This window comes from Macaca mulatta, chromosome 11 (assembly GCF_049350105.2).
Source record: "Macaca mulatta isolate MMU2019108-1 chromosome 11, T2T-MMU8v2.0, whole genome shotgun sequence".
Classification (NCBI taxonomy): Eukaryota; Metazoa; Chordata; class Mammalia; order Primates; family Cercopithecidae; genus Macaca; species Macaca mulatta.
This window is the reverse complement of record NC_133416.1, coordinates 50,248,113-50,273,106: the sequence shown is the minus strand read 5'-3', so window position 1 is coordinate 50,273,106 and position 24,994 is coordinate 50,248,113.

The following is a 24,994-nucleotide window of genomic DNA, read 5'->3' as shown; positions in this document are numbered from 1 at the left end:
TTTTGTGATGCACAACTACCAGCATGAACCTAATGACTATTAATCCAGTGGGGAAAAAGTCAGGTTTCCTATGTCTTATCATGTTCAGATAGGGGCCCCTTTTAAACTAATGACAGGAGCATCAAAAAGAGAGGACACTAATAATTCCCAAAATTCAACAAATAGTTTGAAATTCATTAGGATGATTTTATGAACTATTGGCATTACAACATATCACCTGCTAAACAGCTCTATCTTATCTATATCTTAGTTTATTGGAGAATAAAAGGAAGTATTTTAAAAAATTATTTGTCAATTGATTCTATAGTAAATTTTGATTTCCAGTTGTTAAATTTTTAAGATCATACCTAACTCTAGGCCTCAGAGAGACCAGAGTGCAAGGGTAGCAGTATCTCATACTGGTTATTAAGCCACACTACTTCAAAGAAGAATGGACTGATCTCTCCCACATAACCCACAACTTTAATCATTTTCTAGGGAAGTTGCAGACATACTGCTCAAAAGTGAATGAAGGAAGGTGGGAAATCTGTTAGCCTTGAAAAATATTCTGAAAATGACAGTGTAGAACTGATAGCAAGTTTATTTTAAAATTCTCATATTTCTATCTTTTGTCTGATAATATTATTCCCTCTTTCCCAGATCACTTTTTTTAGTTATTAGTTTTATCTTCTGTTTCTGATAAACACCTCCAGTTTTGAAGTGGTTAAATCCCTGTTTTAGGGTCTGCTAGTTTGTACTCAATAACATTAAGTAGCAATGTTATCATCAGAAAATGTATCATCAGAGGAAGAGCTCTGAACTAGCATTAGAGTGATCTGGTTTTCTGAATCCCAATTTGGACACATGGTCAGACCATGCTTCTTCAGCTCCTTCAGTACATCTTCAGCTCCACTGTATGCTGTGTACAGGGATGCAAACATGACAAGAATGTCTCCATCTTCATGGAGCTCACAGTCTAATTTCATCTGGAGTCAGGCTTGTTCAGCAGTTAACACTATAATCTAATAATAGCTACACAGGTGGCAAGAAGAAAGACAATCTTCTATCCTTTGGGAGAAGGGAATCGAAGCTGAGGAGACTTTTAGCCCAGTCTTAGAAGGGTACGTGTTTCCTTAACAGGCAAGCATGAGGAGACTTTTAGCTCAGTCTTAGAAGCGTACGTGTTTCCTTAGCAGGCAAGCATTCGGGCTGCGGGAAGAACATTCTGGGCCAACACAGGCACAAATGCACATAATTGTTTGAGACTAGAATCTGCCACATGGCTGGAAAATGTAACATTCTCCAGGTATATGCACCTGAAAAAATTCATTTGGAAACCTTGGGATCTAATCCATCTTGACGTCTTGTTGAGTTTCATAAAGTGCCCTGGCTCTCCTGTTTGTAGGACTACTTCAGCGAGGCAGCATATTGATGCAGCTGAAAGAGCTTCAGACAAGAGGGGAAAGTTATTTTGTCCTATCACTCGTCAATAAAAATTCAACCTTGGCTCCATTTGTGAGACCAACCTTCTTTAATGTATCTTGGGACGGATAGTGAGGGACATTTGGCAATAAGCTTGGGGTTGAATCGCAGCAATTACAGGCATGAAATGAAAGGAACCACCCGTCCTGAGAGGCCCCTTAAAGATCCCACCAGCCTTCATTTCCTCTCACAATAGGAGGTTTGGGGAATCTACTGAATAGGATGTAACCACAACAAAACAATGTCTGCCTGTGTGGGTTTTAAAAATAAACCGAAGTGATTTGTATGTGCAAATGGTAACTTAGAAAAAGGAGCGTGGAAAAGCCAAGTTAAAAAAGAAAGCAAACAAGTACTTGAAATCCCTGCCTCTTTCTTTTCCAACAGGTTTCCTCCTTAGAACTGTGGTCTGGAAAACTCATTTATTATTGCTTTGCATACTGAGCAGTTCAACACCCCTTTCTTCCCAGGTTCTGCTTTGGAATTCAAATGATATTATAGAAAGTACAGAATAACGTAGATATAATATAGATCAGCGGTAATCTTGGGTCCTTGCATGGATAACTGAAAGCCTTCAGGCTTTTAAAAACTATGTGCGGAGAATATGCATTTGCTGTCTTGGCTTGGCTGTATAAATATTCTCTGGAGTCTTGAAAGGTGGGCTCAGTCATACCAGCTTGCATGTTAGGAGAGTTTAATCAACTGACTAATGACACAAAAGAATATATCCATTCACTTGGTGTTTCATTTGCATAGTTTATCAGTAGGAAATTTTTCTAGTAATTTGCACACTTTACTGCTTTCACAACTAGAATAATGAAGAGAAATCATCAAACTCTATAAACAATGGCTATCAGCTAAATCTAGTAGAGAAGGGAAATTAGAATTTATCTCGAGCACCATCATTAACAAGTTTTTAAAAAATATATAATTACTAGTCAGCAGAAAATGGCCAAGTTATAGAGGCTGCACATTTTAATGTATTTAGATTTTAAAAGTATCTTTAAATGAAATCAGTATTCCTAGAAACTTATAGAGAATAAATCACTAGGTCAAGGAACTAGTTAGGATATACTTTATATTCAAATTCGGTTTGTATGAACATGTGCTTTTTCACTTACGAGGTTACAATTACAAGGCATTTATGTTAAAAGAATATATTTGACCTGTCCCAAGATGGCCGAATAGGAACAGCTCCAGTCTCCAACTCCCAGCGCGAGTGACACAGAAGACCGGTGATTTCTGCATTTTCAACTGAGGTACTGGGTTAATCTCACAAGGGAGTGCCGGACAATCGGTGCTGGTCAGCTGCTGCAGCCCGACCAGCGAGAGCTGAAGCAGGGCGAGGAATCCCCTCACCTGGGAAGTGCAAGGGAAAAGGGAATCCCTTTTCCTAGCCAGGGGAACTGAGACACACAACACCTGGAAAATCGGGTAACTCCCACCCCAATACTGTGCTTTAAGCAAATGGGCACACCAGGAGATTATATCCCACACCTGGCCAGGAGGGTCCCATGCCCACGGAGCCTCCCTCATTGCTAGCACAGCAGTCTGCAATCTCACCGCAAGGCAGTAACGAGGCTGGGGGAGGGGCGCCCGCCATTGCTGAGGCTTAAGTAGGTAAACAAAGCCCCTGGGAAGCTCCAACTGGGTGGAGCTCACAGCAGCTCAAAGAAACCTGCCTGTCTCTGTAGACTCCACCTCTGAGGACAGGGCACAGTAAACAACAACAAAAGCCAAAAGCAGCAGAAACCTCTGCAGACGCAAACGACTCTGTCTGACAGCTTTGAAGAGAGCAGTGGATCTCCCAACATGGAGGTTGAGATCTGAGAAGGGACAGACTGCCTGCTCAAGTGGGTCCCTGACCCCTGAGTAGCCTAACTGGGAGACATCCCCACTAGGGGCAGTCTGACACCCCACACCTCACATGGTGGAGTACACCCCTGAGAGGAAGCCTCCAAAGCAAGAATCAGACAGGTACACTCGCTGTTCAGCAATATTCTATCTTCTGCAGCCTCTGCTGCTGACACCCAGGCAAACAGGGTCTGGAGTGGACCTCAAGCTATCTCCAACAGACCTAAAGCTGAGGGTCCTGACTGTTAGAAGGAAAACTATCAAACAGGAAGGACACCTACACCAAAACCCCATCAGTACATCACCATCATCATCAAAGACCAGAGGCAGATAAAACCACAAAGATGGGGAAAACGCAGGGCAGAAAAGCTGGAAATTCAAAAAATAAGAGCACATCTCCCCCGGCAAAAGAGCGCAGCTCATCGCCAGCAACGGATCAAAGCTGGACGGAGAATGACTTTGACGAGATGAGAGAAGAAGGCTTCAGTCCATCAAACTTCTCAAAGCTAAAGGAGGAATTATGTACCCAGCGCAAAGAAACTAAAAATCTTGAAAAAAAAGTGGAAGAATTGATGGCTAGAGTAGTTAATGCAGAGAAGATCATAAACGAAATGAAAGAGATGAAAACCATGACACGAGAAATACGTGACAAATGCACAAGCTTCAGTAACCGACTCGATCAACTGGAAGAAAGTATCAGCGATTGAGGATCAAATGAACGAAATGAAGCAAGAAGAGACACCAAAAGAAAAAAGAAGAAAAAGAAATGAACAAAGCCTGCAAAAAGTATGGGATTATGTAAAAAGACCAAATCTACGTCGGATTGGGGTGCCTGAAAGTGAGGGGGAAAATGGAACCAAGTTAGAAAACACTCTTCAGGATATCATCCAGGAGAACTTCCCCAACCTAGTAGGGCAGGCCAACATTCAAATCCAGGAAATACAGAGAACGCCACAAAGATACTCCTCGAGAAGAGCAACTCCAAGACACATAATTGCCAGATTCACCAAAGTTGAAATGAAGGAAAAAATCTTAAGGGCAGCCAGAGAGAAAGGTTGGGTTACCCACAAAGGGAAGCCCATCAGACTAACAGCAGATCTCTCGGCAGAAACTCTCCAAGCCAGAAGAGAGTGGGGGCCAATATTCAACATTCTTAAAGAAAAGAATTTTCAACCCAGAATTTCATATCCAGCCAAACTAAGTTTCATAAGTGAAGGAGAAATAAAATCCTTTACAGATAAGCAAATGCTTAGAGACTTTGTCACCACTAGGCCTGCCTTACAAGAGACCCTGAAGGAAGCACTCAACATGGAAAGGAACAACCGGTACCAGCCATTGCAAAACCCTGCCAAAATGTAAAGACCATTTAGGCTAGGAAGAAACTGTATCAACTAACGAGCAAAATAACCAGTTAATATCATAATGGCAGGATCAAGTTCACACATAACGATATTAACCTTAAATGTAAATGGTAAATGCTCCAATTAAAAGACACAGACTGGCAAACTGGATAAAGAGTCAAGACCCATCAGTCTGCTGTATTCAGGAGACCCATCTCACACGCAGAGACATACATAGGCTCAAAATAAAGGGATGGAGGAAGATTTGCCAAGTAAATGGAGAACAAAAAAAAGCAGGGGTTGTAATACTAGTCTCTGATAAAACAGACTTTAAACCATCAAAGATCAAAAGAGACAAAGAAGGCCATTACATAATGGTAAAGGGATCAATTCAACAGGAAGAGCTAACTATCCTAAATATATATGCACCCAATACAGGAGCACCCAGATTCATAAAGCAAGTCCTTAGAGACTTACAAAGAGACTTAGACTCCCATACAAGAATAATGGGAGACTTCAACACTCCACTGTCAACATTAGACAGATCAACGAGACAGAAAGTTAACAAGGATATCCAGGAATTGAACTCATCTCTGCACCAAGCAGACCTAATAGACATCTATAGAACTCTCCAGCCCAAATCAACAGAATATACATTCTTCTCAGCACCACATCGCACTTATTCCAAAATTGACCACATAATTGGCAGTAAAGCACTCCTCAGCAAATGTACAAGAACAGAAATTATAACAAACTGTCTCTCAGACCACAGTGCAATCAAACTAGAACTCAGACTAAGAAACTCAATCGAAACCACTGAACTACATGGAAACTGAATAATCTGCTCCTGAATGACTACTGGGTACATAGCGAAATGAAGGCAGAAATAAAGATGTTCTTTGAAACCAATGAGAACAAAGATACAACATACCAGAATCTCTGGGACACATTTAAAGCAGTGTGTAGAGGGAAATTTATAGCACTAAATGCCCACAAGAGAAAGCAGGAAAGATCTAAAATTGACACTCTAACATCACAATTAAAAGAACTAGAGAAGCAAGAGCAAACGCATTCAAAAGCTAGCAGAAGGCAAGAAATAACTAAGATCAGAGCAGAACTGAAGGAGATAGAGACACAAAAAACCCTCCAAAAAATCAATGAATCCAGGAGTTGGTTTTTTGAAAAGATCAACAAAATTGACAGAACACTAGCAAGACTAATAAAGAAGAAAAGAGAGAAGAATCAAATAGACGCAATAAAAAATGATAAAGGGGATATCACCAACGACCCCACAGAAATACAAACTACCATCAGAGAATACTATAAACACCTCTACACAAATAAACTAGAAAATCTAGAAGAAATGGATAAATTCCTGGACACTTACACTCTTCCAAGACTAAACCAGGAAGAAGTTGAATCCCTGAATAGACCAATAGCAGGCTCTGAAATTGAGGCAATAATTAATAGCCTACCAACCAAAAAAAGTCCAGGACCAGATGGATTCACAGCTGAATTCTACCAGAGGTACAAGGAGGAGCTGGTACCATTCCTTCTGAAACTATTCCAATCAATAGAAAAAGAGGGAATCCTCCCTAACTCATTTTATGAGGCCAACATCATCCTGATACCAAAGCCTGGCAGAGACACAACAAAAAAAGAGAATTTTAGACCAATATCCCTGATGAACATCGATGCAAAAATCCTCAATAAAATACTGGCAAACTGGATTCAGCAGCACATCAAAAATCTTATCCACCATGATCAAGTGGGCTTCATCCCTGGGATGCAAGGCTGGTTCAACATTCGCAAATCAATAAACATAATACAGCATATAAACAGAACCAAAGACAAGAACCACATGATTATCTCAATAGATGCAGAAAAGGCTTTTGACAAAATTCAACAGCCCTTCATGCTAAAAACGCTCAATAAATTCGGTATTGATGGAACATACCTCAAAATAATAAGAGCTATTTATGACAAACCCACAGCCAATATCACACTGAATGGGCAAAAACTGGAAAAATTCCCTTTGAAAACTGGCACAAGACAGGGATGCCCCCTCTCACCACTCCTATTCAACATAGTGTTGGAAGTTCTGGCTAGGGCAATCAGGCAAGAGAAAGAAATCAAGGGGATTCAGTTAGGAAAAGAAGAAGTCAAATTGTCCCTGTTTCCAGATGACATGATTGTATATTTAGAAAACCCCATCATCTCAGCCCAAAATCTCCTTAAGCTGATAAGCAACTTCAGCAAAGTCTCAGGATACAAAATTAATGTGCAAAAATCACAAGCCTTCTTATACACCAGTAACAGACAAACAGAGAGCCAAATCATGAATGAACTTCCATTCACAATTGCTTCAAAGAGAATAAAATACCTAGGAATCCAACTTACAAGGGATGTAAAGGACCTCTTCAAGGAGAACTACAAACCACTGCTCAGTGAAATAAAAGAGGACACAAACAAATGGAAGAACATACCATGCTCATGGATAGGAAGAATCAATATCGTGAAAATGGCCATACTGCCCAAGGTTATTTATAGATTCAATGCCATCCTCATCAAGCTACCAATGAGTTTCTTCACAGAATTGGAAAAAACTGCTTTAAAGTTCATATGGAACCAAAAAAGAGCCCACATCTCCAAGACAATCCTAAGTCAAAAGAACAAAGCTGGAGGCATCACGCTACCTGACTTCAAACTATACTACAAGGCTACAGTAACCAAAACAGCATGGTACTGGTACCAAAACAGAGATATAGACCAATGGAACAGAACAGAGTCCTCAGAAATAATACCACACATCTACAGCCATCTGATCTTTGACAAACCTGACAAAAACAAGAAATGGGGAAAGGATTCCCTATTTAATAAATGGTGCTGGAAAAATTGGCTATCCATAAGTAGAAAGCTGAAACTGGATCCTTTCCTTACTCCTTATACGAAAATTAATTCAAGATGGATTAGAGACTTAAATGTTAGACCTAATACCATAAAAACCCTAGAGGAAAACCTAGGTAGTACCATTCAGGACATAGGCATGGGCAAAGACTTCATGTCTAAAACACCAAAAGCAACGGCAGCAAAAGCCAAAATTGACAAATGGGATCTCATTAAACTAAAGAGCTTCTGCACAGCAAAAGAAACTACCATCAGAGTGAACACGCAGCCTACAGAATGGGAGACAATTTTTGCAATCTACTCATCTGACAAAGGGCTAATATCCAGAACCTACAAAGAACTCAAACAAATTTACAAGAAAAAAACAAACAACCCCATCAAAAAGTGGGCAAAGGATATGAACAGACATTTCTCAAAAGAAGACATTCATACAGCCAACAGACACATGAAAAAATGCTCATCATCACTGGCCATCAGAGAAATGCAAATCAAAACCGCAATGAGATACCATCTCACACCAGTTAGAATGGCGATCATTAAAAAGTCAGGAAACAACAGGTGCTGGAGAGGATGTGGAGAAATAGGAACACTTTTACACTGTTGGTGGGATTGTAAACTAGTTCAACCATTATGGAAAACAGTATGGCGATTCCTCAAGGATCTAGAACTAGATGTACCATATGACCCAGCCATCCCATTACTGGATATATACCCAAAGGAGTATAAATCATGCTGCTATAAAGACACATGCACACGTATGTTTATTGCGGCACTATTCACAATAGCAAAGACTTGGAATCAACCCAAATATCCATCAGTGACAGATTGGATTAAGAAAATGTGGCACATATACACCGTGGAATACTATGCAGCCATCAAAAAGGATGAGTTTGTGTCCTTTGTAGGGACATGGATGCAGCTGGAAACCATCATTCTTAGCAAACTATCACAAGAACAGAAAACCAAACACCACATGTTCTCACTCATAGGTGGGAACTGAACAATGAGATCACTTGGACTCGGGAAGGGGAACATCACACTCCGGGGCCTATCATGGGGAGGGGGAGGGGGGAGGGATTGCATTTGGCATTATACCTGATGTAAATGACGAGTTGATGGGTGCTGACGAGTTGATGGGTGCAGCACAGCAACATGGCACAGGTATACATATGTAACAAACCTGCATGTTATGCACATGTACCCTAGAACTTAAAGTATAATAATAAAAAATAATTTTAAAAAAAGAATATATTTATAGGGAATAGTGCTGCATAATACTAAAATGTCTAATTAAAGAATAAAAACTTCAGCTAATTGCCCAGTTATTCCGTCTACAAAAATATAGAACTCTGAGAAATGAACATCTCTCCAAATATGTAGATAATTAAATATCTCTCCAAATATATAGATAATTAAGTTTACAATTTTCAAATAATTTCTTTGAAATAGTTTTAAGGTAACAAATAGTGACTTTGAAAGTCGATCAATATTTAAAATTCCATGATCATTTCTGATGTTCTGAAATAGTCCTAAAACAGAGAGAGTAAAGTACTTTTATAAAATTCAACAAAACATCAAGATGTATCAGATCCCGAGGCTTTCAAATAATTTCTTTTCTTTTAAGGTGCTTATACCCGAAGAATACTAAATTTTACAGTCAGCTGGGAGATTATGTTTTCAAACGAGTTCATGCATTGGTGCCTGCATTGGCCCAGAACACCCTTCCCACGGCCTAAATACTTGCCTGCTAAGGAAATGCTTTTTCTTCCAATACTGGGCTGAGATTTAACTCCCTTCCCCACAGAGGGCAGAGGATTGTCTTTCTTCTGACCACCTTTGCTGCATTGTAATGATGTTAACTATGACATTGTTTCCTCCAGAACTCACCATAAAATCATTGTTTTTTAAATGGAAGATTTTACTAATTCACAATCTTATTCAAGTCCACGGAAAATAGGAGCATGAAAAAATGAGAATTTTGTTGTAAGCTTTTATGGACTTTTTTGAATAGATACAATCTGAATTTGACTGAGCATGACATTTCTTTTAAAAATATGTTCAGGAATACAATTTAGTAGTTAATATTCTAGAAAGTCTGAAAAAATAGAAATGATGTTTCTAAAGATTTCCATTTTCTTTTATTAAGATTGAAAAAATAAAATAATTTTAAAAGAATAATTATAAGTATTTCTTATAGTTTTTGATACAAAATGAAAATATTTGATGTATTCACTAAATGTATAAAATCTTTATCTAAAATGACCAGAGTTAAGACACTTTATTTTGAGCCTGTGTTGTAAAAGTAAGCATTATAGAAATACCTTCTGAAAATAAAATAGAACTCTTGATTTCCCTCCCACACAATCTGCTTCCTCCAAGTCTTCCATTCTCAGTAAATGACTAGTGTTCTAACCAGTTGCTGAAAGCAAACTCCAGGAAACATCTTTGATTCTTCTCTTCCCTGTTGTCCATTCAGTGAGATGTTTTCTCTTGTTGGCATACTCTCCTCACACATCTTGATGGTTTCCTGTTGGTACTCAGCTCTTAACCAAAGGACAGTTCCCCGTTAAGCACTGCCTCATCAGTCAGTCTAAATTAGTGCCCCCGCCCTTTCACAGTCACTCCAGAGCCCGGAGCCACCTTGCTCTGTTCTACTTTCTTCATATGCCTCACCACCATCCAGAATGATTTTATTCATTGCTGTGCTTTTTTTGGTCTCATCTACCTGAATATAAGCCCACAAAGGGAGAAACTTTTCTTTCTGTTTTTTTTTTCCTGTATGCCAGTGCTAAAATACAATGTTTTTACATAATACTGGCTCAAAAATATATTTCAAATGAATATTTTGAGAACAGATTTTAACATTTTTATTTCATTCAGCAAATACCTTATTCATGTCTAGGATTGTGCTAGACAAAGTTAAAGGGCTTATATTGAAAAACAGTTATCAATTCTATTAACCCGATGAAATTGGACAACTTGGCATTCTTTCTCCCCTCTACCATCCCATTCCCAACTCTTTCTCCTCTCAGGGACCTTACTCATAAAATATGGAACAGCAAAATGGAAACAGCTCAGGCTATATGGGTTAAATGAGTTTGTGACTTCCAAATGTATCATATATGACCTTCAACAAGTTGTTAATGCTCATAGATGTTGTTTCTTCACCTGAAAAATAGAAATAATTGTTTCAAAAATGGGATATAATAATGAAGGTATATACTAAATATGTTTAGTACATTATTGGCTTCCAATGAAAAGAAGCTTTTATTACTATGAGGTTGGTGCAAAAGTAACTGCTGTTTCACCATTACTTTTAATGGCAACAAGTGCAATTATTTTTGCACGAACCTAATACTATCTCATAAACTGATCTGTTATCAGTCATGGCTCAAACCCATTTTTCACTGAAAATGAATAGTGCTTGCATAAGACCAATTTTCAAGAGGATAATTGGCAACTAACAAGCATACTAATATACAGGTATCATAGTTTTAAAGGTCTGATTCCTTTTCTTTCCTTAAGAATAAAGCAAGAGATAATTGTGACTGATTCCTGCTGCTTCCGGATATGGCTGCCACATCCTACGGCAGCCCTGGAGGTGGTAGACTGCCAGGAATGTCTGAGTAACTAATAAGTTGCAGTTATGTTAGAGATGTTGTGATCAACTCATAGCTGGGGTGTGAGGTCAAGTAGCTGGCTAAGGCGGTAGCAGCCAGCAGACCCAAAGCACGAAGAAAAAAAGTCATTGCCATCCAGGAGCAAATTAGAAGTATTAGATTGATGCAAAAGTAATAGTGGTTTTTGCCATTGAAAGTAATAGCAAAGTCCACTATTACTTTTGCACCAACCTATCTGACTATGTGTTATTTAAAAAACAAAAAGCAAAAAACAAACAAACAAACAAAAACACCAAGTCTTTTAGGCCATGAGACCCACCAAGCATGGGAGCCCAAATAAGTAGCAGTGTAGTAAATTGTATCACTGAATAATTGAATATCTGACAGGACAAATTTTACTTATTGCTTGATAGATAGCATTTGCTTATTTAAAACAAGCTCAGATAATGAGTTGTGTGCTTTGGCAAAATGATCTAAAGCAATTTCAGTTCATTTCTTTTTAGGTTTAAATCACCTCTCTTTTATTTCATTCCCTGATTAGAACTCTTAGCAAACTGTCTCAGGCACATATGGTTATTAAGTCTGATCCACTAACACCCAAAGGCATGTGTGTGTATATGCTAATGTGTATAAGTGTGTGTGTGTGTGTGTGTGTGTGTGTGTGTGATGTTTCCTTCAGACATGCTCTGACCCTGGGGGAATTTGAATCCTCCTCCCTTACGGGTAACTGAGATAACTAGAGATTAATCTGCCCTTTTATCTCTGGCCCTATCTAGCCTCCAAATCCACAATATTTGAGGGTTTGCAGAGGAACGTGGGAGTTTGCTATTGTCTGAAATGGGCCAATGTTGAATTATCTCCAAATTGACTAACACTGGTAGGATAGTTTGGTTTAAGAACTAATCCAGATCTGTTTGTAGTTGCATCTTTAGAGTCTAGACTGAAGTCGGTTTCTTGTTACTGCCTAAATCTTTCTTGAAGCCATCCCAAAATATAAGGTTCCTCTAGATGAGAGGAGTCTCAGTATGACTCCAAAAGAAAGAGATTCCTTTTGGTTTCCGACTGACTTAGACCCAAACCTCTCCAAATGCCGTGATGGAGAGAGCAAGTTTCAGGATACTTTCTGCCCCATGAAAATTATCTATAATTGTCTTGTTAAATATGGTAGCTACTAACCACATATAGCTTTTAACATTAAAATTCATTAAAATCAAATCAAATAAAAAATTGCATCCCCTAGTTTCATGGACCAACTTTTCACATGTTCAATAGCCAAGGTCCATATATAGCACGGATATAAAACATTTCCATCAATACAGAAAGTTCTATTAGGGTGTACTAATCTATAATCATAGATACCACTTGTTTGTTGAATTTTAGCTTTGCTCTACTTAAGTAAGCAAACACATTTGTGGTAATGTTAACAATCACGCATCTTCCACTCATGTTTCACCATTAGTGATACCATTATTAATCAAGGATACATCCAGGAGAGGGAAGATCATTGCTTGATAAGAGCACTGTTTAGTTTCCTAAGCCAAAAGTTTGCAGTAGACTTCAAAACTAGTGATATCTTGGGGCTTCCAATAATCATGTGTTGAAGAATGGAGAAAAATTCAGTCTATTTTCAATACCTGTTTAGAACATTATGCTTCCCCTTCTAAAATGCTTATCAGGCTTATAAATACTTATGCAATAGCTATCATCCCCACTAAACTGTAAGACTTCACTGCAACTGACACTGCGTCTGTCTAGTTTATCATTATAGCCTCAGCATCTGGTACCATACCTACAATATATTTATTGTGCAATATATATTTATTTAATGAATGAATTAATAAATCTTAACTTTCTAAATATCACTCATGGATAAAAATGCCAACTTCTTGGGGTTACTGTGAGGATTATATGGAACAGTGTAAATGAAGTATTTGACATGTGCCTGGTGTGTAAGAGGTGTTCCAATATTACTTCCTCTCCCACCCTTTGATTAATAGGAACTTGGGTCACTTCGATCCATAGGTCAGAGAGACTTATGGTCAAGCTGACAATTTCTCTAAGTCTTAGCAGTTACGCTTCCTTCCCTTTGATCAAAAGCTTGGCTTAAGTTATTAACTACAAGGGGAAAAAAAGAGTTCAGTTCTGTTATTTGGCACTAAGGCAGCCATTCTCCAAGGGAACAAAGTACTAACTCAGAACAGCTAGGTTCATAATTCATACTAGAAATCTCTTCAAGACTGAAATTCTGGCCTTTTACCAACCGTCCGGTTCATTCAGCCTTCTCTTTTCCTATCAGAATTCTGAAAGCAAAACTGTGCCAACAATTAAGTGTTGAAACCATTCCTAGAGATTCCTAGACATGAACTAGTACTGCAGGGCCAGTTTGAGGGAGAGATTTGGAATGAATGGAACTTTAGGATGGGCACTTAAAGTCTTTTTGTTTGCCCTTGTTCTGTGGTTTCAGCTCTTCCCTAAAATGTTACTTTTGTATATTTCAGAGGTGGAAGGGATGACAAATTCTTGTTTAGCTTAGAGGCAGTTATTAGAGAAGCCAGTTCTAAGATGTACAAAGCAAAAAAGGGGAAAGACCCTAAGTGTTTTGCAGCGTGGTCCCATGTATTATGGAACATGTTGTGGAAAAATGTTTAGCCATCTGCTAACGGATATTAGTAAAAGTGGAGACTGTGTTAAAAAATAAAGCGTCGGGTTGTCCTTTGCAGAAAGTTAATAAAAAGAAGGAAGTGAAGACTGCTCATTATTTTTAATGACCCTGCTTTCCTGCAGAGTGCCCGTATCTCCCTGCCTTTACGTTCTGCCATTCTGCCTTCTTCCAGTTCATTACAGCACACTAAACTGCTCCTTAGAATGATGGCTTTGTTCTAAAGCAGAGTTCATCAAGAGGCACGAAGTCCCAGGCTTAGCGGTTGTTAATCACAGTTCCAGGGGTAGGTGATGACGTAAAGATGAGCCCAGGACATTGTCCATGGGACAGTCACCAAACCTGACTGCCCTAAACTTCCTTCTCAGCATGTCTGAATTGTTACAGGGATTGAGCCCTCAAAAGCCTTGTTGTACTTGGGGGGTGACGTAAGCTTCAGCCATTCGTAATATTTCTCATCTGGTAAACCAGAGACACCTTGGCGCGGTTAGAAGTAGCCTTCATCCTTGAAAATTTCATGTAGTATATATTTATATCATATTTGCCTTTCTAGTTTTATTTTTTTCAGTATATACTATTTGCTTGTGTAAACTTTGTGCTATGCATTTAGAATAAGGAGCCGTCTGTGCTATCATTGACTGTGGATGCACTGAGATCTCACAGATAAATTATGGAGAAGTCTATAACAAATTCATTGTAGTGAGACGAAAAAGTTGTAAGTATTCCTTTATTCCACCGTGATGCTAAAAGAAGGTAAGCTGTTTAATCTGGGCATATATATGATAAGGCAGTAAAACAATGTAAGCGTGCGCGCGCGCGCACACACACACACACATACACACACACACACACGGAATGAAAATTCCAGCTCCAAACTATATTGGGTAAACCTGCTGTCTTTGTTTTAGATCTATATGTACATCTACATTTCTCTTTCCAAATAAGGACTAAAATGGCTGTGCTTTAGGAAGCCCTTTGAACTTTGTATTCACAAGCCCATGTGTTTGAAAAAGAGATAAGCCCCCTCTGGAGAGCGCCCAGCTGAGTAAAGGACACGCAGCTCTCTCTCCAATGTGGGGCTGGAGTAAGACATGCCGCAGCAGCATTTTCTCTGAACTGAAGAAGGTGGCATCTCTTTGACTTTCTTCAGGCAAAATCATAAGAGATTTACCTATTTATAAACTCAAGAATTGGAGTGATACTCTGCTTGGTTTACTTGTGTTTCCATGTGAGCATATGCGTTTTTAAAATAAAAAGTAAGTGAATCTCTTTGCCAAAAGTTTTCAGGCACCATATCCTTTAAAAAAGCCTTGCTAGAAATAAAGTGTATGTTTATTCATTAGCTGTCAGGCACTTCTGGGCTCAGTACGCACACACACAGGCTGTTTAATGTGGAGTTTAATAACATTCATGTAGAACCGTGCTGGGGACTATCTTGGTAGAGAAATATCCATACTGACAAAGCATATTGTTTTGCTTGTCTTCATCCAGTGAAATAGGAAAATAGGATTGCCCCCACCCTGTCTAAATGCTGCCATACTGTTGATTAAAAAGAATAATAATCCACTTTACTGTCATGCTAGAAAGTGAAGAATGAAACCAGGCAGCCAATTTGAAAGAAAAATGAACATGTTTTAGATTTCCCCAAAGCCCAGTAGAGATCGAGTTAGAGCTATTTTTACCCCCTCCCCAAATGATTTAACTTTGTCGCTTGACAACGATCTAGAGTTGTTTGATGTATTTAGTTTGGGAGAGACAAACTTGATAAGCTGCTGAGCAGAAAACTAATTAGGAAAGAAAGGGTTCATTGGATTGCAGGAAAAATAACAAAATGAACAAAGGAAAGAAAGTAAATGTTCTGTTCTGTCATTAGTTGGACTCATACTGTGCAGACGGGAGTTACCAAAGTCATTTCCCCAACTGCCAGGCCTCTGTAATTGACTTATTATTAGAATCCATAGGAAAAATAAGCAAGTGTAGCCAAGACAACTCAATCAAGAAGCTGGTGATGTGGGAAGGGAAAGGCATGGGAAGAAACAATAGCGACCACACCCAACCTTAGCAAGTGAAGAAACACCATGTAGGGGCTGCAGATATTGGTTAATCACATTGATGTTTAAACTATGCTATTAAGGGTTACGAATTAATTGAGATGCTTAATTGCATTTGCACTTCAGGATGGAGGGCTTCCTTGAGCCTTGTGGTGTAGGTATACAATATTCTAAGTGTGTGCACATGTGCATGTGTATGTCTTTTTTTTTTTTCTGAGATGGAGTCTTGCTCTGTTGCCAGGCTGGGGTGCAGTGGCATGATCTTGGCTGACTGCAACCTCTGCCTCCCGGGTTCAAGCAATTCTCCTGCCTTAGCATCCCGAGTAGATGGGACTACAGGTGCATGCCACCACACCCAGCTAATTTTTATAATTTTAGTAGAGATGGGGATTCACCATGTTGGCCAGGATGGTCTGTCGAACTCTTGACGTCATGATCCACCCGCCTTGGCCTCCTAAAGTGTTAGGATTACAGGCGTGAGCCACAGCGCCTGTCCATGTGTATTATTTTTTTTGTATGTTTGCAAAGGAATGATTTGAGGAGAAGTTAGAGTGGAGAAAAGTTTTTGTTGCACAAATCATTGGTTGGAATTGTAGCATTTAAAGAGGTAAAATTTATTAGTGATGGCTTAGGATATGCTATCCTCTTGAAGATGCAGTTTGCTCCTTTATAAGAGGCAGTGTGAACCTCCTCATGGGTTATTTTTGAGCATTGAAAAAGACGATGTGTATAAAGCATGTTTTATATGTATTTATGTATTTATTTATTTTTTAAAGACAGAGTTTTGTTCTGGTCACCCAGGCTGGAGTGGCATGATCATAGCTCACTGCAGCCTTGGACTCCTGGGCTCAAATAATCCTCCTGCCTCAGCCTCCCAAATATATAGGACTATAGTCATGTGCCAACAGGTCTAGCTATTTTTTGTTGTTGTTGTTGTTATTCAATCAGATTTCCCAGGTTGAATAATTTTTCTTCTTCTTTTTTTGTAGAGATGGGGGTCTTGCTATGTTGCCCAGGAAGGTCTCAAACTCCTAGCCTCAAGTGATCCTCCCACTGCAGCCTCCCAAAGTGCTGGGATTACAGACATGAGCAACTGTGCCTGGTCCAGCATGCTTTAATATCTATATAGGAATAAATAAATATTAACTCATTTTTCACCACCCTGAGACCTACCTTGAATAGCCACCTCCTTCTGCAACCGACTCGGGACAAAACAAATGAAAAAAAATTCACAGTAAGTTACTGAACAGGAGAACTACGCTTACCGATGCCTGAACATATAAAGAAGGTTAGGGTAGGGTGAAATAATACCAAAATATGTATTCAGCAGATTGCTGACTTTCAATTTAATTGCCTCTCTATTCTACTCTGATTACTTTGGATGCTCTAGGGTGGCACAATGGGAAACTATTGTTAGTAATAAACCTAGATTTAGGCTAAAAATAACTTTAAACAGTTCTACCTCTTTCATCCTTTTGCCCGTCAAGACTATTGAGGTAATAAATTTCAAGCACCAGCATAGAGAGACAATTCTCCAAAATAGATCACGTTATTAAGAGCCCTGAGGAAATACTCTATTATAATTTGCTTCCTAGATAATTTTGTAAAATAGATAGATATACAAGAATTATTGTTCAATGATCATAAAATTCCTATGGAATTACATACTCTGGTAGTCAGTATGAACTCATTTTGGCCCACATGTTTTGATAGTGAATACCACAATGTTGTGGTGAAGGGTCAGAAAGGACAGAGAAACAAATGATGTAGGTGATCAGGAAGCCAAAACCGAGAGCAGAGGAGCTAAAGACAACAATAAGCCTGAACTGAGAAACAAGAAGGAGGTTGGGGGTTTGCGGAATGAAACTTCTTTGTACTTTATTTGAAGATTCACTTCATGAAAATGTTGCAATACTGTTTCCATCTCCAAAAGAATAAAGTCCTAGGTTTGGTAAGGAAGAGTAAATGGAAATTGCAAAGGTCATTTTCTTCCCAGAACAATATAAAAATTTTGGCAGCCTTTTCTGGCAGAGAAACATTGAATTATATTTCTTTTTCATATAAAATATGGCCTTTCTATGAGATAAGTCTTTAGGGAAATGAGCCAACATCCTTTCCCACCCTTACAAGCTGTCAGATTATTTTATTTGTTTTGTAAATTTGAATTTGCTAGAAATTATCCACAGAGAGGGGCCAAATAGAAGCAATCAAAGTGGTATACCACACACAATCACAGTCAACTCAAAGTGAATGCAGTTCCTCATGGACTGATTCCAGACTGTCATTTTCCAAATCTCATCCATCAGTAGTCAAAACAACCTGAAGTTATTTGGTTTAATTTTATCTGATAAACAGGGTCAGGTCTGGACAGCACCTTACAGAGAATTCTTTGGGAAATCTTAGCCCAGAAAGCAAGAATGTTAAAGGAGTTGCAATTTTCCCAATCAAGTTGAACCCATGGGGGAGGATATTTGATCTACTGGATGAATGAAACAGAACTGGATCTTGGTTCATTTTTACTCGTTAAGAACTCCACATGCTTTCTGCCAAAGATTTTGCAATATCAGCTGAAACTCATTCCAAGTGGTCGTCCATATTCAAACATGAGACAATTCTATATTCCATTTCTTCATTGCTATAGTAAAAATGGTTTGTTTCCTTTTTCTGTCGCAATGCTTCTAAGTTTTATATATTATGATGCTCTTCAGAAAGCTCCTTACATACAGTAGATATTCTCTAAGCTACTCTGTCAACAATGATGTAAAGTAGACCCGCAAGTTACTTTTCTACTAAAAACTAACCACTAACAATAAGGTCGCGCATTAATGAAAGACTCTTGACTAGAAATCTCATCACATTTGATCATTAGCTATATCATAAAACTATGCCTGCAGTTTGACTTAGGTATCTACCACTGTAACCACAGCACTTAACAGCAAGCCTGCCATATCATTAAAACTTAATAAATACTAGTAGAATGAACAAATGCATTGATGAAAGCCTATAAGCCTAATAACTTTATTTAAAATGCTATTTCATATCTTACCAGCAAATCTGTAAATGCCTTCTTCTATGAAAATGAAGTACATCTAGATACTGCCTGATAACCTTCAGTTTAGTTGGAGAGAAAGAACATAAATGGATAAATAGTAAAACCACCATCAGAACGCTGGTGTTAGAAAAAGGTTAAGAATTGTGTTATGAGAGTTAAGAAATGAGACAGGGAATGATTAGCTAAAAGAATCAAGAAAGCGTCTTAGAAAAGGTAGTTAATGATAGTGCCTTGAAGAATAGCTAGATGTTTTTGTGATTAAAAAAAGAGTGGAGTAAAACATTGTCCAGCAGTGTCTGGAGCTGGACAGCCTGAGTTCAAATTATAACCTCAGCTAGTGAATTTAGCCATGTACACTGCTGAAATTACTTAACTACTCTGTGTGAAACGAAGATGGTAACATTTTCTACCTGATAGGGTGGTTGTGAAGAGGATGCTAGCTACTCTACTAATTTTCCTGATAAAAGCACAATAGCAGGTGAGTGGCACCTCTAGTAACAGAAAATCTAGTTAACACTTAACCTGGTAGAACTTCTCCAGTGAAATATAATATTGAAAGCATTCAAATAACATTACTAACAGTGTACCTCAGAACATTAGGCCATCTTTGAACATGTGGCTCTAGACTCTGCAAACAGCCACAGCCAACTACTGAGGGACTCGCTCTGTCCTGTGTGGACAGACTCGATCCTTAGTAGTACTTCTAGGCCTTGGTGCAAGTCATCACCACATGTGCAGTGGTAGTAGCACTTAGATTTCTCACTTGGCAACCAGCACACTTGACAAGAATGTGAAACACTGGTGGGGTGGAGGATGGGAGCAGAGGGGGGCGTGTGTATTCTTAGATTTAAACCTGTAGCTGCTCTTTTGTAAAATCCTTCTAATAAATATAACTTTCCTTCATGCTTTGGGGAAACATTTTTCATAGGATGTGAAGGAGTTAGGGTGGAAACTGCCTCACTGGAGATTCTAGGAAGCATCTTCACAGGGCCTAATGCTTTCTTACTTGGAATTCTCAAAGAAATGCAATTGAAGTGGCATATGATTCCTAAAATCATGGCAGGGCATTCCTCATTATCCTCATGAATATGGCATGAATGTTAGCCCTGTTCATTGAGTTTCTCCTGATCTAAGATCTTTTTATCCTGAAATTTCCACTCATAGTTGGCCTTTCATATCAAGCACAAAGACTTATGTACATGTTGTCTGATTCAGTAACCTCTGGAGGAAGATACCTAGTGCTATAGAAATGGAAAATTAATTAATAATACCATAGTATGCTCTTTTGTGCATCTCCATTATAGAGCAGCAATATGAGAAATTATTGGCTCCAACAAACGGGCATGTTTGTGTTGCTTTTTCTCAATTTGTGCAAGAACAATGAAAATCAGAATATTACTGTGGACAGATTTACCTGTGGGAGCATAGAACTTCCTTCCACTGCAATCATTTCAGTTACCTTTTCAAGAGGAAAATGAAACTTATTTTAAAAGCTAGGCTTACTTGAATTCAATGTATCCCCTGAGATCTGCTCCTCTTCAAAATTGAAGCTTGTAGCAGTGTTGTGTTACAAAGACTATGAAGGAAATAGTATTCACTTTAAAATTATTTTCTTCCAGCAAATTTTCGTCTTCTTAATGAAATGTATCATGTATTTACACATCATATTGTCAAAAAGAGAAGAAAAATAATGTAGCTTATATTATTAAATATGGCTAATTTTATATCCTACCACTAAAGAAAGAATTTGATTACTAAAACTGTTTTACTTTGAGGTGGACAAAAGAGGGCACTCATGTATTTCATATCTAATTGTGCATACATTTTTCAGCTGCTGAAGGATTGATTAGAGGAAAATGATTTTTTCCAAAGGATTGCAAAAAATGTAAAATTAATATAAAACATTGACACGCACATACTATTGTTTTATAAGTAAAAGCAAGCAGGAAAAGGAAACTTTTGGAAGATTACTATATAAATTGCTTTAAAGGTATTTGAGCAACCACATTAAAATAAGCAGACATAAAAATCCTTTTCTACTAGGCTTGATTTAATTCAATCTAAAATAAACAACCATTTAAAAATAATACTATTTGAAAAGAAAAGGAGAAAAACTATTTTACAATCAAAATTTCACAGAAACTAAATTTTGTCTTGAAAAGAATGATGTCCTCTGACCTATAATATATAATCAAAATTGACAAAATTTATAACAGAAAAGAAGGGAATGGGTCTCAACTCAGTTCCAGTGAGAAGCCTGTTCCCGTCCCAAAGTACCTCCTAATGACCTCCCATGAACCAGCCCACTGAACTGTCTGTGTGTAGGGGAGGCTGAGCCTGCAAGCACTGTGATGCCACAGGCCAGGAGGGAGCCAAGGGACAGGGCCTGCCCTGAGTCCTTGCCACTGCTGTCACTTTTTGCCCCCGGTGCCACTCCATTGCATGTCTCAAACATTTTCCTGCAGACGACCCTAGAGCTTTGCAACTGAATTTCCTGAAATTTTTCAGCAGCCAGGTGTTAAATATAAAATCACAGTAAAAGCCTTCAGAAAGATTTTCCTAGTGGACCTCAGAAGGAAAGGAGCCCTGGGGACAGCATCTTTATCCAAAGATCAAAATGTGAGGCAAACAGCCAGAAATAATCAGAAGCTTCAAAGCGAAGGAAGAAATCAGCCTTTTTTTTTTTTTTTTTTTTTTAAGATAAGGGATTGTTCATTATAATCTTCTTCACAAGTATTCAGAGATGGAGAACAAGTTCTAACTTTTGCTGTTTCAAATGTTTTAAAGTTTTTATGCTCTTAAAGCTTTGTGTCTTATAACGGGAAAACTCAAAGCCCACTGGGTAGTCACTTGCAGAGCAGAACTGTCACCCCAGTCAATTTCAGTTTTTATCAAGACAGAATGCTCTGCAGAAGTAGATACATTTGTGAATTTGATCTTGTTGTTTATCGATCCTTACACAATTCTCTTAAATTGTTGTAATAACCGCTATTACTCTGACACCTTATCAATGGGAAATGAGGATTCAGAACAAAAAGGAGCTTGTCCTATTGTTGGGTAGTGAAGTGAAAGCAGGATTCATTTATTCATGCAGGTTTATAAAAATAGGCAGTTGGAAAAAGGGATTGAATGAACGAACACTTAGTAAGCTCTCTCAATAAATGTTGAGTTACTTCTACTTCCAAGTGTTCACCAATCACACAGAGTCAAGAAAAAAAGAGATCTCAAACAGATTAAAAGCAGAATCTCCAGGGCACTGTCTGTGGTAGATATTCTCAAATTTTTGGTCTCAGAACCCCTTTATACCCTTAAAAATTATGGACCCGAAAGAGTTTATGTGAGTTATATTTATTTACAGTTATATTAAAATTTAAAACTGAAATATATAAATTAATTCATTTAAAAATAACACTAATAACCATTTTCTTATGAAAAATAGCTACCATCTTCCAAAAGTTAGTTATAAAAGTAGAATTGTTTGACAGTTTTGAACATCTTTTAAAGGTCTGGCTTCACGGAAGTTAGCTAGATTGGCAAATCTGTTGTGATTTGCTGCTTCAGTTGAAGTGTATGAAAAAATCTGGTCTCATACACATATATAGTTGCAAAAGGGAAGAGTATTTGAATAGCCATTTTAGTAGTTGTGAATATTCATCTTTTATGTCACATCAAAATTCAAAAAGCGATAGTTTCTTAAAGATTAGTTGCAATATGAAATCTAAAGTCATATTCACGAATGCTTTATAGCAGGGGTCCTCAACCTCTGTGACTGGTCCATGGTCTGTTAGGAACCAGGCTGCACAGCAAGAGGTGAGCAGCAGGTGAGTGGGTGAAACTTCATCTGTATTTATTATATTTATTTATTTGAGACAGAGTTCCGTTCTTCGTGCCCAGGCTGGAGTGCAACGGCGTGGTCTCGGCTCACTGCAACCTCTGCCTCCTGGGTTCAAGTAATTCTCCTGCCTCAGCCTCCCAAGTAGCTGGGATTACAGGTGCCTGCCACCACGCCAGGCTAATTTTTGTATTTTTAGTAGAGAGGGGGTTTCACCATGTTGCCCAGGCTGGTCTCGAACTCCTGACCTCAGGTGATCCACCTGCCTCAGCTTCCCAAAGCGTTGGGATTACAGGCATGAACCACTGAAAGCTTCATCTGTATTTACAGCCACTCCCCCATTGCTTGCATTACTTCCTGAGCTCTGCCTCCTGTCAGATAAGAGCAGCATTAGATTCTCATTGGAGCACAAACCCTGTTGTGAACTGTACATGTGAGGCATCTAGGTTTCGTGCTTATTATGAGAATCTAATGCCGGATGATATGAGGTGGAACAGTTTCATCCCAAAGCCATCTCCCCCTACCCACTGGTCCATGGAGAAATCGTCTTCTGTGAAACTGGTCCCTGGTGCCAAAAAGTTTGGGGACTACTGCTTTATAGTCTCTCTAGTTCTATACATTGGCCTATCTTGCACCTTTAGTGGATTTTTATCTATGCATGATTTTTGTAACATCATGATTTGTTATTTGGAACATATTGGTTCACTCTTTTGCATGGTTCTTCCAAATGTACAGTGAGAAATGCCACTGTACACTCATGAGAGAATGAGCTTTTACACACAAATAATGTACTAGCATTATTCCAAAATTGTTTGACTCACAGACTCTTTGAAAGTGTCTCAGAGACCCACAGGGACCCATGCTACTAGACAGCAGCTGCTCTATGGCATCATCATGGCCTTTTTTCTTGACACTACTTAATAAACACTATTTAAACTCTCTATTGCCCCTTCCACTCTCACAAGTACCTTCATATCACCACTTTGACCTTCTTTTGATTTGCCATATACAGGTATTTCTCATTTCAGAAACTTTGCTACTTCTACTCGACTTCTAATAAAGCTTTAGTTTAGATGCTCCTTTTCCCAAGAATCCTACTCTGACTTTTCTTAATTTGGGTTAGGTGTCTTGTCTTAGATATTACTCAAATTGCTAACTTATTTATTTGAAATTTCTAAGTAGATTAAAACCCTTAGGGACAAGAACCATAACCATCTCAAACAGTATTTGACATATACTATATTCTTAATAAGTTTTTTTTCATTGTAACAAATATTTCAAAATAATGATATGGAACTGCAGGTAATGAGATGGGTTTCTACTGCATTAAATTCGATTTTTATCGGTCTATATTTGCACTATTGAAGTAACTCAAGCATGTTACGTGGAATTTTATCTTTGTAGGCAAAAATAATCTTTCTGCTAAATCTTTCCATTCTTCAAGGGGCAATTCAGGTTTCACTTCCTCTAAAACAACAATAAGTGTTTCTGATCACCTCTGTCTAACAAGTATTGCTCATTCTTTTAAACATACGTAGCCCTAAAGTATTTTTATACTGCTCATTTGGCAACTTGCCATGTATTCTTTACCTTGGATTGCTGGCTATTTTGGGTCCATGTTTTCCCCACAAGTTCTGAGCTTCTCAAGAGTAATGACCATATCCTCTTTACTTTTGGAGCCTCCCCATACATTTCACATTTTCTTGATACACAGCAGATGTTTAGTAATTGATTTTTATTTATTGGCTTTTTTTTTTTTGTCATTGGGATCTCAGTCTTCTCTAAAGGACTGTTACAAAGTATTTTATTGGTGATTTTTAAATTTGCAGTACAGCCTGTCTTTAAACTTGGATCTGGAGAGCCTGCATACACAATGAGGCAATTGTACATATAAGAAGAAAAGCACATCCAGTTCAAAGTCTTCTTGGGCACTCCCTGGTTATATTGTACAGGACTGTGACCCCAAATAAGACATACTTTTTGAAAACATCTGAATTAGTAAGGAATAGTTAAGACAGAAACAAAATTTAAAATAACTTAAAAAGGAAATTTATTGGCTCATATAATTGTGAAGTCCATGGGTAGAGATGTTTGTATTTAGGCCTGACCAGCTCCAGAAGCTCAAACAATGGTATCAGCTTATCCATCTTGTGGTTCTGCTTGTATTTGTGTTTCTCTTCCTGATGGCATCATTCTCTCATGCCTTAGACAGGATCTCAAA